The following is a 17,914-nucleotide window of genomic DNA, read 5'->3' on the forward strand; positions in this document are numbered from 1 at the left end:
TCTGATACCACTTTTGTCACTACCCAAATCGATGGGCCGCGACGGGCACCCGGTGCCTTACTCAACCGAGTACCAAAATTTCATATCATTCTTATAGTCCTGTCAATGGAAAATGGGCCAAACGGGCCGTCATGGGCTAACCAGAATAAACATAAGGGAATACTCAACATAAGACAACCCAAATTGACGTAATCAAGTATACATGTGACATAGGGCCTATAAGACCAAAATTTCACTGAACATAGGCCGATAAGGCCGTACAATCTTTCACGTACACGATATATGTCTACAAGCCTCTAAGGATACATAAATGTTATAAAGGTCGGGACAGAGCCCCGCCATACTAATCAACACATTTTCTAATCATACTGACCAATAGCAACTCCGGAGTAAATGGAGCGGACCAACATCCTTCGCTAAGCTGATAGCCTAGTTGGAGGACTCTCGACCTATCTATCGGGACCTGCGGACATGAAACGCAGTGTCCCCAGGAAAAAGGGACGTCAGTACAAATAATGTACCGAGTATGAAAGGAATGAAAATCAGTAAACAATAGATATGCGAGAAACATGGAGTAAAAGACTCAACATGTATATCTGAATATCTCTGTGAATCATTTAATATTATAATATCATGCATATGCGTATAAATGCCATACCATGCATGGGTATATGTGTTCATAACATCATCAAGCCTCTGAGGGCATCCCATCATATCATCTCGGCCACTGTGGGCAAATCATCAATGTATACCAGTTGATCAGGTGGTGGTGCGTATATAACGCCATAACCTTTTCTCATATATATATATACATATATACGCGTATACAACGTCATCTGGTCATGGGTCAATGTACATGTATAAATGCATGAAATGCATAAGAAATACGTTAATAAGATTTCTCAAAATGTCATAAGATCACTATCCCTTTGCTAATATCAGGAAATAAACTTTATCAACTTACATATTTTCTGAGACCCATGAACAGATGATAGAATAATATGACACATGGGGAATCATGAACATAAGCATCTCTAGTATTTCTATTAATAGAGTCATTTATGAAAATTGTGCATTTGCTCATTACGTTTGTGTCGTATAGATCATGTCAAAAGAAAGAAGGGATAGACTTAACATACCTAAACCGATTCTCTTGACTATCCCTCTAACACACGTTAATTGTGACGAAACACGTGATGGCAAGATCGGAGTATGAAAACATCCGTATGATATTCTTGATAAAGATTGCACTGTACTCCCTTATAATTGCAAAATCTCACGTTGCTTTGAATTGTTGAAGATCTAATCTTGCTTATGTGACTTACATTTGTAACACACAAATAGTTACATCTGAATTCTTATCACATGCATATATGAACGAGTTTCTGAATTCATAATGAATATGTGACTCTCTTTATTAAAGGGATATGACTCAGGTTCTTTAAGAATCAATATATGTCTCTTATTTATTAAATGGATATGACTCATGTCCTTTAAGACTTTACACATAATATAATGTCTAAGAGTCACAATTCTTGGGGTGGCTTGCTGCCACGTGGGGCATGGTCTAATATTATCCAAAGATTTTTAATTACTCTCCCACTGGGTAGTTCGTACCCTTTTTCATCTTCCTTCTTTTACTTGCTGAAACTTGTATCTACCTTACGATTCTCTTATTCCTTTTTACCATAAGAGTGGATAGACATTTTTCCCTTAGGGATCCTTATCAAGAAGTTTTACACATCTTAGTGAACACATGATCTACTGAAGACCTCACATTTACTCATCATAAGCATCATAAAAAATCGAGTTCATTTGACTCAACTCTTCCACAACTATATCTCTTACCAACCGTCTTTCTGGATGTAGGCATCGTCTTATTATGAATAAGATAGTGTTTAGGAAATTGAGTTCTTACAACTAAGCTCTACCACACGATCTAGAGTAAGAAGAAAGAGTGACAGTCCTAAATGCCCTGTAGCCTCCTGCTTATAAGTGAGGTGCACAACACACCCATAAACAAGACTCTACTAGACACATCTTGTAGACTCCCTAGGACAGAACTACTCTGATACCACTTTTTTCACGACCCAAACCGATGGGCCGCGACGGGCACCCGGTGCCTTACTCAACTGAGTACCAACATTTCATATCATTCTTATCGTACTGTCATTGGCAAATGGGCCAAACGGGCCATCATGGGCTAACCAGAATAAACATAAGGTAATACTCAACATAAGACGACCCAAATTGACGTAATCAAGTATACATGTGACATAGGGCCTATAAGACCAAATTTTCACTGAACATAGGCTGATAAGGCCGCACAATCTTCCATATGCACGATATATGTCTACAAGACTCTAAGGATACATAAATGTTATAAAGGTCCGGACAGAGCCCCCCCATACCAATCAACACATTTCCTAATCATATTGACCAATAGCCACTCTGGAGTAAATGGAGCGTACCAACATCTTCCGCTAAGCTGATAGCCTACTTGGAGGACTCTCGACCTGTCTATCGGGACCTACGGGCATGAAACGCAGTGTCCCGAGGAAAAAGGTACGTCAGTACAAATAATGTACCGAGTATGTAAGGAATGAAAATCAGTAAACAATAGATATGAGAAAAACATGGAGTAAAAGACTCAACATGTATATCTGAATAGCTCTGTGAATTATTTAACATTATAATATCATGCATATGCGTATAAATGTCATACCATGCATGGGTATATGCGTTCATAACATCATCAATCCTCTGAGGGTATCCCATCATATCATCTCAGCTACTGTGGGCAAATCATCAATGTATACCCGCTGATCAGGTGGTGGTGCGTATATAACGCCATAACCTTTTTCCATATACATATACATATATATATATATATATATATATATATATATATATATATATATATATATATATATATATATCATATATATATATACGCATATATAATGCCATCTGGTCATGGGTCAATGTACATGTATAAATGCATGAAATGAATAAGAAATACGTTAATAAGATTTCTCAAAATGTCATAAGATCACTAGGCCTTTGATTAATATCAGGAAATAAACTTTATCAACTTACGTATTTTCTGAGACCCATGAACAGATGATAGAATAATATGACACATGGGTAATCAATAACATAAGCATCTCTAGTATTTCTATTAATAGATTCATTTATGGAAATTGTGCATTTGCTCATTACGTTTGTATAGATCATGCCAAAAGAAAGAAGGGATAGCCTTAACATACCTAAACCGATTCTCTTGACTATCCCTATAACACACGTTAATTTCGACGAAACACGTGACGGCAAGATCGAAGTAGGAAAACATCCGTATGAAATTCTTGAGAAAGATTGCACCGTACTCCCTTATAATTGCCAAATCTCACGTTGCTTTGAATTGTTGAAGATCTTATCTTGCTTATGTGACTTACGTTTGTAACACACAAACATTTACGTCTGAATTCTTATCACATGCATATATGAACGAGTTTCTGAATTCATAATGAATATGTGACTCTCTTTATTAAAGGGATATGACTCAAGTTCTTTAAGAATGAATATATGTCTCTTCTTTATTAAATGGATATGACTCATGTCCTTTAAGACCTTACACATAATATAATGACTAGGAGTCACAATTCTTGGGGTGGCTTGCTGCCACGTGGAGCACGGTCTAATATTATCCAAAGATTTTTAATTACTCTCTCACTAAAAGTCATTAATTACCCAATTATCCGCATAATTTAAGAATTACCTCTACTTACTTAAAATACTACTCACTTTTAATACACTTTATATACCTTACTATCATGGCCATATGGTACCTTGTATGGTACTAGTCCATAAATACCGGGTATTATTGCTCGGACCGTATTTTTTCTCAAAATGTCAAATTTCGACGAAAACTCATTTTCTTTGATTTGCTTACTCTCTCACCTTCACGAATTTACTTATCACTAGGTTGAAATAGCATAATACTTATAATTCCAAACAAAATCTCATTCCCGAGCTTACGTCGATTTATTTATGGCGTACTTTCACGTACAAATATATGTGGTGTAACATAAACCATCTCTTTTAAGCAACTTCTCAACCTCTGCTTCTCATACTTGACCTGCTAGTACTTCAACCACCGCGAAACACTTCCCACTATGTCTTCCCTCATACTTTGCTACCCAAATGTTGCATCAAATCAAAGTGCATCTCTATAGAACCTGAACCAATAAAATGTTACAGACTCTAAGCCTCTTCGAAGATCATCTTTCTCGAGCCATCAACATTAGAAATACCAATTTGATTCTAAACCGCTGCACACAGCTATCTCTAGCAACCGCCCCTCAGGCACCATTTCACAACACCTTGCCTCGAGGGCAAACTCCAAGAAGACTGTTACACAGGCGAACCGTAATGTGTTCAAATAAGGACGGCGATACCGCATCATAATGAAAATTCCACCACGCTTGAAAATATCAAGTCTCGTTACTTTATCAACCAAACTTGGACATCTATAGTCTAATTGCCTTTCCTCGGCTAGAATTAAATGCTGAAACCCTTAATCATGCACTGAGAAATTCTCTCTTCAAGCCATTCGCTACCTCAACACATAAACGAGCACCTTACCATTACACCTACATTGCGCGATAACAACGCATAGAAATTGTAGCAATCTGAGCACAGTCTCGAAACCATAGAAAATACCGATACTGAGCTGGAACAAAAGAACATCCTTCCGCGAGGCGATGATAATAGCCTGCCCGAACATGCAGGAAAAAACATCATGCACCACGTCTGCAGTACCACTACAACTCCTCGACTTCCAATTAATAACAAGCGCTTTGTGTTGCATAAGATTGAGTAAGAAGGATATAAAGGCACAAGCCTCAATGGAATCAAATCGCACGATGAGGAAATCAAGAAGGGAAGTGTTCCTAACATCCATGTAGCCTCTCGAAGATAAGTACAGATGTCTCCACACCGATCCACAGGACTCTGCTAGACTTACTCATGACTGGTGAGACCTAAGTTAACTTAAAGCTCTGATACCAAGCTGTGACGATCCAAAATTCATTAGTTGTTATGATGGCACTTATGACCGCCGTCACGCAAGCCAACAGTGTTTAGTCAATTTAATTACTCATTCTAGTACCTTAAAATCATAATATTTTTTAATGAAATGGTGTGAAATAGAATTTACACGAACTACAATAGCGAACAACCCGTAGGAACCCCCAAAACTCGGCGTCACAAGTGCATGAGCATCAACTAGGAAATATAATAAAATATAACATCTGTCTGGAATATAAGTTAGACATAAAAATATAAATAACTCTGATGGAGACTCTGCAGGTTACGGATCGTAACATGAAATGCAATTCACTGTAAAGTCTCTGAAATGGCTGCGCCTCTGCGCCTAAAGACCACAGGACATATGTGTACCAACACAAAAAGTGCAGCAAGTGTAGTATGAGTACGTAAATCAATGTGTACCCAGTAAGTATCTAGCCTAACCCCGGAGAAGTAGTGACGAGGGTTTGACATCAAAACTTACTAGTGGTCGAATAAGATGTGAATAAAAGAAAATAAATGAAGTAGCAAGTATAATATGTGGTACAATCCTCCTCTCAGGAAAAGCTGATAGCTACCTCCTCAATTGGAGTATATATAATGGACCTTACCAGATAAGTCATCATAGTTCAATCAGGAAAAGCTCACAAATATGCTGGCTTCTTGCCAATTATTACGCATGATTTCGTAAGAGTATTTAATAGAAATGTCGAGGCGTACGGACCGATCCATCATAACATTGCCAAACCATAGATACATCTATTTTATTGTCGAGGCAAACGACCCGCTCCTATGACAGTGTGGTACATAAATCCTGCTGAGGCGTACGACCCGATCCATTATAGTGTGCGCACTGCCGAGGGTTGAACGGCATGAACCATAGATATATCTATCCTGTCGAGGCGAAAGGCCCGATCCCATTAGAATAAGAAGCTTTAACGGGTCCTTGACCCCACTCATGAATAGACGTGTGAGTTATAAATTTATAAGGAAACCTTTCGGTGAAAACGCATAACGTGGGAGAAATTCGTAAGAGGAGTACAATTATCTCGCGATTAATCATGAAGCCCATCGAATCTCTACAATAGCAAGTCTATCACTCTACACAAGTCTAGTCTCAAGTCACAACGTAATATGAAGGAATTTAATAGGCAAGAGACAACTCAAATAGTACAGTTATAGCATGGCGGGAACCTAAGTCTAACCGGACATAACATGAATCTAGCTATGCACATATTCTCGTCATCTGGTGCGTACGTAGCCCCCCGCAACAAGTAACACATAACAAATACATCACCTATGGGTAGTTTCCCACTCACTGATACAGGAGACTTACCTGGCTCCGAAGTTCCATAACCGGCTCCAACGCCCCTTAAACACCTCAAACCAAAGCTCGTCGATCCAAAAATATACAAACAATGTCCAAACTAATCAAATAATACTGTAATAGCCATAATTAATCAATTTAAACAAATTCCTAACTCTGCTCGAAAAGTCTATAAAATCAACCCCTAGGCCCACGTGCCTGGATTCCAAAATGTTTTGAAGGTAAACTTTACCCATAACACCACAAACTAAAATATATAACTTATTCCAAATTTCATGTCCAATGTTGTGGTCAAATTCCAAAAATACCAAATTCTAGGTTTTCTACCAAAAACCCCATAATTTCTACTAATTTCCATATTTAAATCCTTATACAAAACCATGTATTTAACTTGTAATAGGTGGGAATCACTTACCTCGTGTTGATTGATGAAAATCGCCCCTTGAAGATCTCCAGAATCGCCACAACCAAGTGAGAAAATGAGTGAAATGAGCATAACCCCGATTTTCAAACAATCTGCCCAACCGACTTTCCGCCCATGCGGCTCCGCACCTGCGGAATTTCGATCGCAGGTGTGGTTCTAACTTTGTCCAGGCACGTCTGCATCTGTGGACCCAAATGCACATCTGCGCTTCCGCTTCTGCGGTCAAGGAGCGCTTCTGTGCACGCGCTCCTGTGGACCATGTCCGCTTCTGCGATCAATAGTCTTTCCAAGCCTTTCCACTTCTTCGCTCCTTCCTCGGCAGAAGCGACTCCGCTTCTGCAGTCTTCGCATCGCACCTGTGACTACAGGCCACCTTCTTCAGGTCTGCTTCTGCGCCTAAATGCTCACTTGTGCGAGCTCGCACCTGCGGTCAATCTTGCGCATGTGCGTTTACACCAGAGTTGGTGCACTTCAGCCATTCACACATGTCAAAATTGATATGTTAACCATCCGGAAACCACTCGAGGCCCTCGGGACCTCGACCAAATATACCATCATGTCGTAAAACATCATACGAACTTAGTCGAGCCTTTAAATCATATCAAACAAGGCTAAAAACATGAATCGTGCATCGATTCAAGCCTAATATACTATAAAACTTCATACTTCTACATCCGATGCCGAAACCTATAAATTCAAGTCTGTTTGATCTCAAATTTGCACACAAGTCCTAATTGACATTACAGACCTACTCCAACTTTCGGAATTGGAATCCGACCCCGATATCAAAAAGTCCACTCCCGGTCAACCTTCCCAAAAATCATCAAATTTCCAACTTCCGCCAATTGACGCCGAAATAACCTACGGACCTCCAAATCAACATTCGGACACTCTCCTAAGATCAAAATCATCATACGAACCTGTTGGAACCTTCAAATCCCGATTCCGAGGTCGTTTACCCAAAATTCTAACCTTGGTTAACTCTTCCAACTTAAAGTTTTCGAAATTAGAATTTTTGTTCCAAATAAATTCCGAGCTTCTCGAAATTCAATTCCAACCATACGTACAAGTCACAATACCTGAAGCGAATCTACTCAAGACCTCAAACCATCAAACAATGCATTATAGCTCAAAATGATCGGTCGGGTCATTACACTTTCAGGCAAGCCTCTTAACGTAAGTGACTTGAAGGAAACTTGTATTAAATCGATATGTAAAAATCTATGTGTTTCCCTGTAAGGGGCTAAATCATTTTCAGATAATAATCTAAAAGTAGCATGATCACTATCTACTGTGATAGTCTCTTCAATAGTTTCAACTACTTGTTTTAATTCTAATTTTTCAAAGGTACCTAGTTGGTATATAACCATATGTTGGATTCTAGGAAACGTCCATTTATTAAGTAGATGTAACGACCCAACTGGTTATTTTGAGCATTTGCGCGTCGCTCGATAGTTTGAGGGCACATGTATCTCTGCATGAGGTATTATGAGTTGTGTGAATCGTCGGTTTTGATTTTCAAGTTATTCGGAATCGATTGGAAGAATGAACTTCAAGATTTAAGCTTTAAGTTGGAAGAGTTGGCCAAGTTTGACTTTTTAGCATTTGACCTCAGATTAGAGTTTTGATGATTCCGTTAGGTCTGGATGGTGATTTTGGACTCGGGCGTATGCCCGAATTTGCATTTGGATATTTCTAGAAGGATTCGGCACTAATTGGTGAAAGTTGAAAATTTGAAGGTTTGGAAAGTTCATAAGTTTGACCAGAAGTTGACTTTGAGGATATCAGATTCGGATTATAGTTCTGATAATTGGAATAGCTTCGATATATCATATGTAACTTGCCTGCAAAATTTGACGTCATTCGGAGTTAATTTGATATGGTTCGGACGCTTGGTTGCGATTCCAGATGTTCTTGAAGTTTATTGTGATCTTTATGTGTTTTGGTATGCGATTCGTACTTTTAGAGGTTATTTTGATGTTTTGATTGCGCGAGTAAGTTTGTGTTGTATTTTTGGACTAGTATGGGTAGGTTGTTTGGAGCCTCGGGGGCTCGGGTGAGTTTCACATTGGTTTCGGAATGATTTGTATGATTTTTGAGTGTTGGTACTGGTGTCATCGCATTTGCGATATTTTTGTCGCAAATGGGAAAATTGCAATTGCGAAGTGGCAATTACATTTGCGAAATTGGGCTACTGAGGAAGATTCGAATTTGCGAAGAAACCCCTTGCATTTACGAAGTGTGGCTGTTCGCTTTTACGAGGATCCCTGCTGCTTTTGCGAGATAATTGCCTTCGCATTTGCGAAGAATTGGGTCGCAAATGCGATGTCCGTAGGAAGTCTTCTGGTTCGCTTTTGCAACAAAGTTTTCTCTTTTGTGAGGTTCGCAAATGCGAACCCCATGTCGCAAATGCGACATCTGCAGCCTACATATAGCTGGGAATTCCGAGACTTAGCTTCATTTTGTTATATTTTGAACCCTAGCTTCGATGGGAGGCAATTTTGTCGAGGGATTTTTATACCAAACCATTGGGTAAGTACCTCTAATCAATTTTCAATTATAATTCATGATTATACATTAGATTTAATATCAAATTCATGATAATCTATGGAAAATTTTGGGGATTTTGTCTAAGTTTTGAAAAATAAAAATTTGGGATTTGAGAGTCGAATAGGACTCGAATTTTGAAACAAAACACGTATATGAACTTGTGGGGCTATGGGCAGTCAAGACCTACCCTTGGACTCGGGTTTGACCGGGCGGTCCCGGGGGTTGATTTTTTAGAAATTGTATAAAGATCACAGGTTTATTAATTGAAATTATTCTCTCTTGCATTGTGTGATGTATTTAAGTTTTCTTGGATAGATTCAGCCGAGCGGAGGTTAATTTGTAAAGGAAAAAAGCTAAATTGAGTTTTGAGTTAGCCGAATTGAGGTAAGTGCCTTGCCTAACTTTGTTGAGGGACTTTTTCCTACTATTTGACATTATTTGCTGCATGCGGGGGTGATACATATATGAGGTGACGAGCATATATGCATGTTCCAGGGTTAACCATGCTCAGGGGTAGATTATGCTATGAATTGTGCCTTGTAGAATTACGTGACCTTCTTGCTTCATCTCTTACTTGACTCCTAGAATCTAAGAATATAGAATTAAATGTTAGAAACCAAGATTTAGTTTATTATAATTTGATCAAAATTTAACGAAAATTCTGAGAAAACATTGACGTGTCTAATTCGGTCATCATTATGCTTAATCATATTGCTACGGCGGATATTCTTGAGATATTAGATTCTATACTCGTGTTGTAGATCATTCTTGAGATTTGTTGAAATACTTGAATAATAAGGTTCTTGATGGTTTATTAAACTATTGTTGGCTTGAAAGTTGTGAATGGGGTTCATTTGGAATATTCATTTAAACACTCTCCTTGACATTATTTATGCTTCCTACCTTGTTTGTCATTGATATACATATGCTGGGTAAGGACGAGTGTAAATCATGAAGGGTGATACCGTGCCATTATATATATGTTATCACGTGAGGGAGAGTGTAAAGCACGAAGGGTGATGCCGTGAAATATCATTTGAGAGTAAAAGCACGAAGGGTGATGTCGTGCCACGTTTTGTGAGTGTAAAGCAGGAAGGGTGATGTCGTGCCATATCATTTGAGAGTAAAAGCACAAAGGGTGATGCCGTGCCATATCATTTGAGAGTAAAATCACGAAGGGTGATACCGTGCCATTTCATTTGAGAGTAAAAGCACGAAGGGTGATGCCTTGCCATTTCATTTATATTATCATGCTTTTATATTATCTCGAGTTCATGGAATGATGGGTATTTCCGTGCAGGCGAGGACGAGGGACATACAGTATGTTGTGATATCTTTTCCTCATGTATACGTTCATGCCTTTGCATTGAGCTCTTATTGTCGTACTTATGGTTCTTATATCACTTGTCGTTATTGCCCTATCCTTGTCCCCTATCTCAATTTTTATTGTGTTTCCCATGTCTTCTACTTGCTTGACTTGCAAATACCATGCCTACTTCCTGCCGTTATAACTACATCCATGTCGTATCTATGTTGTTGCACGTTTGTAAAAGCCTTCTACAATGTTAGTTATTCCTGCCTCTACTCGTTAACTTATAAAGATCATATGTTCCCTTCTTATTTGTTATATCTATATATAGGCCTTCACCAAGCTAGTAGTTGAAGTTTATATTCCATTTTTTTCTAATTGTTGTCATTACTCATATGCCTTCTGCCTAGCCTATTATTGTTGCCCATATGTATATCTCGTTCATTATTGCTACTTGCGTATTTCCTGCATTGTCATTACTGTTATCGGCATTTCTGCCACCCGGTTGGTACTATTATATCAATATTTGGTGAGGATGAGATAAATGCACGAAGTGTGTTGCCGTGCAATTGACTTGATAGCTGAGTACATTCCTCCCGCTATGAAAGTTATGGAGTGACTATCGTGTTTTATTGGTTTTCACACTAAGGAAAAGATTGGTCGAGATATTGGAAAGTGTTAAATTGTGCTATCTTCTAGTATTCAGTTATTGCTATGCATATTCATTATGTGTACTCTCTTCTGTTATATCGTAGTATAGTTATATTGCTAGTTTACGGTACATGTTTTATCAGTGAGTATCTTTTAACTAAAAAGCCTCGTCACTACTTCAACGAGGTTAGACAAGATACTTACTGGGTACATGGGGTCAGTTGTACTCATACTACACTTCTGCACCTTGCGTGCAGATTTTGGAGCGAGGTTGCTGGTGATGTCGGGAGCTGACTCTGAAGATGTTCGTGCACTCTGAAATATAGCTGCCACTTGTACTTGGTAGCATTAGATTTTCCTAATCTGTTTATGTATCTTTTAAATAGATTGTGTATTTATTTGTACCATCTTTGTAAATTTCAAATTCCTAGAAGCTCGTGATTCATACTACCGGTCCTTGGGTTAATATATAAATGTTCAGTTAATTCTTCACTGTTTTACTATAAATCTCATTTGGATTGTATTGACTATTAGTTTCCTTACCTAGCTGGTTGAATTAGGTGCCATCACGACTTGTGGATCTTGGGTCATGACAAGTTGGTAATAGGGCACTAGGTTCGTAGGTTCTACGAGTCATGAGCAAGTGTCTAGTAGAGTCTTGCAGATCAAGTATGATGACATCCATACATATCTTCGGGAGGCTACAAGGCATTTAGGAAAATTTCCTTTTCTTCTTTCCTTATCGTGCGGCTTTGTTTCAGCTTGAAACCTACGATTTTGATTCTTTCAATTCATTCATATGTGATGTGGCGCACTCAGTATTTGTTATGCGCCGACAATCTATGATGCTGCGGATGGATTAAGAAGGGCTATGGATGCTTGATTATCACCGCGATGTGTTGTTTAGTCTCGGGAGCAGATGCACTGTTAAATCTTCCAGTCGTTCATTTGTGGTACGAGGCGATTTCTTATATCTGGTTGGTAAGCACAGACTTGGGAAGACTGGCTGGTGGCCTAGCCGTTGTGATGAAGGTGGGTTTTTGGTAAGGTGTCGATTTAAGTACAGCAGGTGGGCCATCTCATGCGTGATGAGTTTGGATCGTGTGTTTGTATGAGGTTTCCATTCGGTGGAGTGCATACATTATCATTTCAGGGCATTTGGGGAAGTTGTTTTGCTATTTCAAGGATGGGTAAGCACTTGGAAAAGTGTTCAGATTGTTCTATGACCAGTATTGCATAAGTTTTGAAGTATTCAGCTAAATCACCATGTGGGATTGGGGCATGCTATGAAGACGTGGCACTTTGGATTGCCGACAATGTGTTCTATGTCTTCGGTCTAAGTGGGGGAGTCTGTTATCGACGATCTGAATTGTAAGATTATATGTGGTATTAGATTTCGAGCTGAGGGATTGCTTGGTTGTTTCTTCGAATAGTCATGTGCTGGTGAAGTGCGGGTTGCTCGATGCGTATTAGCTGTATATTGAAGATCATAGTAAGGTGAGTGGTTATCGAGAAGGTTCTGAGGAGTTTTGGGTCTTATGTAGCATTTAAGGACTTCTGAATTTGTGTACGGGTAGGAAAAATGGTCGTAGGTGCGAAAAAAGGGCCGCAGGTGCGATGCCGCAAAAGCGGCCAGGAAAGTCGCAGAAGCGGAAGGGAGTGAAGGACTAGGAGTCCGCAGGTGCGGAAGATTTTCCGCAGAAGCAGATTCGCACTTGCGGTGAAGGAGCGCAGAAGCGAAGGAGCCGGCCTTGGGGGAGAGCCACACCTGCGCGTAATCCTCCGCAGAAGCAGAGTCGCAGAAGCGGTAAAAGGACCGCAGGTGCGAAGGTCGGGGCTGGGTAGTTAGTTGTTTTAAGATGGGATTTGACCCATTTCTTTCATTCTCTCTTGGTTTGGGCCGATTCTTGGAGAGCTTCAAGTGGAGGTTTTCATCATCAAAGGGAATGTAAGTTATCCCCACCTATTGTGGGTTAAATACAATAATTGTATATGGATTCAAGCATGAAAATTTATAGAAATTTGGGATTTTGAAGAAAAACCTAGAAATTGGTATTTTTGGAATTTGACCCCGAAATTGGACATAGAATTGGGAATAGATCATATAATTGAATTCGTAGTGTTATGGGTAATGATTATCTTCAGAAATTTTCGAAAACCGGGCACGTGGGCTCGAGGGTGATTTTATCGACTTTTTGAGTGGAGTTGGAAATTGTTGTAAATTGAATTATAATGAGTATTAGAGTATATATTTATGGATTTGCACATTTATTGACTAGTTTGGAGCGATGGTCATCGGTTTCAGTTGTTGGAAAGGCATTGGAGCCGGGTATGGAATTTCAAAGTGAGGTAAATCTCTTTTCTAACCTTGTAAGAGGTAATTAACCCCATAGGCAAATTGATTTAATATGTGCTTCTATTTGTGGGGGCTACGTACGCACGAGGTGATGAGATTTCGTGTGTAGCTACTATTATGATTACGTTCGAGTAGTCTAGGACACAAATCATGTTATACTTGCGATGTTTGCGCCCTACTTGTTAGTTTAATTGCTTATATCATATTGAAACTTGATAAAGGAATTGTAAAAGGTTAGACTTCATTTTCTTGGCCGTTAATGAGAATTTGGTATTCCCTTGAAAAATTTCCCCTTAATAAATCTTGAATTGGTAGTTGTAAAAGTTTTTTCTCTTTTTATGGAGCGGGCCGAATGCCTCGGTAGCAGATAGATGCATCTATGGTTTGAATATTTATGTTGGATCAGGCCATACGATCTCGACATAATTTGCGCATGATAAATCTTTGGAATTAATAATAATTGATATTGTTTCATTGGCCTGGCATACAAAATGTTAAATGACGAGAATAAATTTGGAAAATTTTCTTATAATAAAAGAATTGTCCACTCACTTCTTGTTATTGAGTTTACAGCTGTTTCATACAATCCATGCTTAAGTATAATATCGGTATTTTATTGTTAGCCCATAGTAAGTGTCGGAGTCGACCCCTCATCACTACTTCTTCGAGGTTAGACTAGATACTTACTGGGTACGCGTTGATTTATGTACTCATACTACACTTGCTGCACATTTTTGTGCAGGTGCATATATGTCTAATAGACTTGTGGCCACAGAGGCGCGACTATTGCGGGGAATTAGGTGAGCCGCTCCCTACGTTACGAACTCGCAGCACACAGAGTCTCCATCAAAGTTATCTACCCTCTCCTGTCTAATTGTATTTCCAGACAGATGTTGTATTTTAATATATTTCCCAGTTGATGCTCATGTACTTGTGACATCGGGTGTTGGGGGTGATTATGGGCTATTCAGTATTGTAGTTGTGAAAATATTATCATTTACTTTGTAAATTCTATCTCTTACTATTTAATTGAAGGAAATTATGATTTCAAAAATATTGAAATGAGTAATTAAGTTAATCAATTATTGTTGGCTTGCCTGACAGCGGTGTTAGGCGCCATCACAACCTCTAATGGAATTTGGGTCGTGATAACTTGGTATCAGAGCGTTAGGTTCACTTAGGTCTCACGAGTAATGAGCAAGTCCGGTAGAGTCTTGCTGATCGTATTTCCTCACAGATGTTGTATTTTAATATATTTTCCAGTTGATGCTCATGTACTTATGATACCGGGTGTTGGGGGGTGATTATGGGCTATTCAGTATTGTAGTTGTGAACGAGAGGCTACGAGGCTGTTAGCAGCATTTCCCTTCTTGATTCCTTTATCATGCGGTTTTATTCCATTGAGGCTTGTGTCTTTATTTCCTTCCTACTCATTCTTATACAATATACGGAATCAAGGATTTTCAGTTGTACTACAGACGTGAAGCAGTATGTTTCTCCCTGCGCATTCAAACAAGTTATTACCGTCTTCTTGCAAAAGGAGGTTCTGTCATTTCAACTCAATATTGGTGATTCCTACGGTTTTGAGGCTATGCACGGTGTTGGTGTAATGGTAGGGTGCCTGTCTACGTGTCAAGCTAGTAAATAACTCGAAAGGAGGATTTCTCAGTGCATGATTTGAAAGTTCAGCATTTAATTCTAGTAAAGGAAAGGCGATTGGACTATGAATGTTCAGGTTCGGGTTGATGGAGTAACGACACTTGGTATTTTCGAGCGTGTGGAATTTTCATTGTGATGCGTTGTCATCTTCCTGGTTTGAATGCATTTTCGGTTTGTTGGTGCTATGGTTTTTTTGATTTTTGCCTTCGGGGCAGGGTGTTATGAAATGGTGCTTGAGCTGCGGTAGGCAGCGGTTTGAGATCAAATTAGTATTTCTAATATGACAGATCAAGAAAGATGATCTTCTAGGAAGCTTAAAACTGGTAGCAATTCATTAGCTCAGGTTGACAGAGATGGATTTTGATTTGATACAACACTGGGTAACGAAGAATGAGGAGGGACATGGGGAGGTATCTTACGGTGATCGAATTACTAGCAGGTCAAGTATGAGAAGCGAAAGTCGAAATGTTGTTTAAAGGACATGGTTTGTCCGAAGTAGGAGAGACAGAGTAGCATATGAATTCTGTGGTAGAATAACCACGTGCCTTGAGAGAGTGCTGAACGGTGTGGGAATCATGATGAAAGTTGATTTGGCATATGAATTATATTTAGAATAATGGTCATTTTATAGAGAGAGATTTAATATGGCAGGAAGAAGTTTGCTTGAAATTAGAAGGGGTGTGAAGATTCTATTATCGCTTTAGATGCAATATGACTTGAGATGGATGTTATTGTTGAACTCTCAGTTGATGTCAATAGGGAGTGAACGGACTTGTACGGCTGGTGGGCGAACATAGGCGCAGGAGGTTTATCGAATGCATGGTAGTTGCACCTAGTGCAGCGTCATTGGAAGACGTCGGCATGGAATTTTCACAAGTGGGTTGTCTCCTGTGAACAGGCTAGCGGTTGCGTGATGTTGTTGAAGCTGCTACAAAGGATTTTAAATTGTTGCCCGGTAAGAGGTCGAAATGAGATGGACGAATGATTCAAAATGTTCATGAAAAGCTTAGCAAAAGATTTCGAGAAATTTGGAGGTTAACGGCGCGGGATCATGGTAAATGAGGAGGGGGAATAGTTATGGGCTATACATTATGTGATGGTAGCTTAAAACTATGTGGGGGAGCCCCACCGTGTACGATTGGATCGCATGGTTATCTACTTGTGCGACTTCTAGCTATCGGTGCATTAGTGAACTATTTATGACTAAGAAAAGAAAACATCAGGAGCAATTCGAACAAGGAACTCGATGAAAGGGTGCTATACTTCGCCTTAGCGATTGATGTTACATTTCAGTTAATCGACGTAGACTCACGGATGAGATTATCTTGAGGTTAACGTATTTATGCTATTTATAACAAGCGATAAGTAACTGCCATAAAGGGTAAAGGATATAAAAATTAAAGAAAATGAGTTTCGTTGAAGGTTGTCGATTTGGGATAAAATACGGTCCGAGCTATAATACCCGATAGTTATGGACTAGTACCATACAAGGTACCATATTACCGCGATAGTATGATATATAAGGTATATTAAAAATGAGTAGAATTCTTAAATAATTTGAGACAATTCTTAATTATGCGGGTAATTGGTTAATTATCGGGTAACAGGACATTACCTAATTAACTAATAAGTTGGATAAAAATTTAAAATTTCTACCCCCACCCCCACGTGGCAGCAAGCCACATATTAGACAAATGACTCTTGGTCATTTATGATTAGGTGGTAACCTAATGCATTAATTTCAAGACACCTTTCATTCTAGGATATTAATTTCAACCTAATATATTCATTTCTAGGATTTTGAATACAAAGACTTAATGTCAGAATGTTAGCAACACTTCAAATTTGGAATACAACACTTCAATCAGATTCTAAACCTCACATTAGCAACATGATTCTTCAACCAATTCCTACACAAAAAAACATCCAACGAGAATTACTAGAACTTTAGCAACGTAAAATTTTGCGGTTCTAAAGGAGTACGGTGCAACCTTTTTCAAGAATATCATACGGATTTTTTCCTATTCCAGGTATGTTAAGGCTATCCCTTCTTTCTTTTTGGCATGATCCAAATTATATAGAAGAAATGAGCAAACGCACAATTTTCATTAACGACTCTATTCGTAGAAATACTAGGGGTCTCTGTGTTCTTGATTCCCCATGTGACATATTATTATATCTTCTGTTCATGGGTCTCAGAATAATACGTAGTTGATAAAATTTATCCGAAAGGAATATTGAGATTATTAGCATATTTTCATGCATGTCATTCATTTATATATGTACATTGACCCATGACCAGATGGCGTTATATACGCGTATTTATATATATATGTATATGGGATATGGGAAAAAGGTTACGGCGTTATATACGCACTACCACATGATCAGTTGGTATATGTTGATGGTTTTGCGCATAGTGGCCAGAGATGATATGATGGGATGCCCTTAGAGGCTTGATGATATGATGTATACCTATCCCTATGCAAGACACGACATTTATATGCACGTGCATGACATTATCAATGTTTCAGGATTTACAAAGTGATT

Source organism: Nicotiana tomentosiformis, chromosome 11 (genome assembly GCF_000390325.3).
Source record: "Nicotiana tomentosiformis chromosome 11, ASM39032v3, whole genome shotgun sequence".
Lineage (NCBI taxonomy): Eukaryota > Viridiplantae > Streptophyta > Magnoliopsida > Solanales > Solanaceae > Nicotiana > Nicotiana tomentosiformis.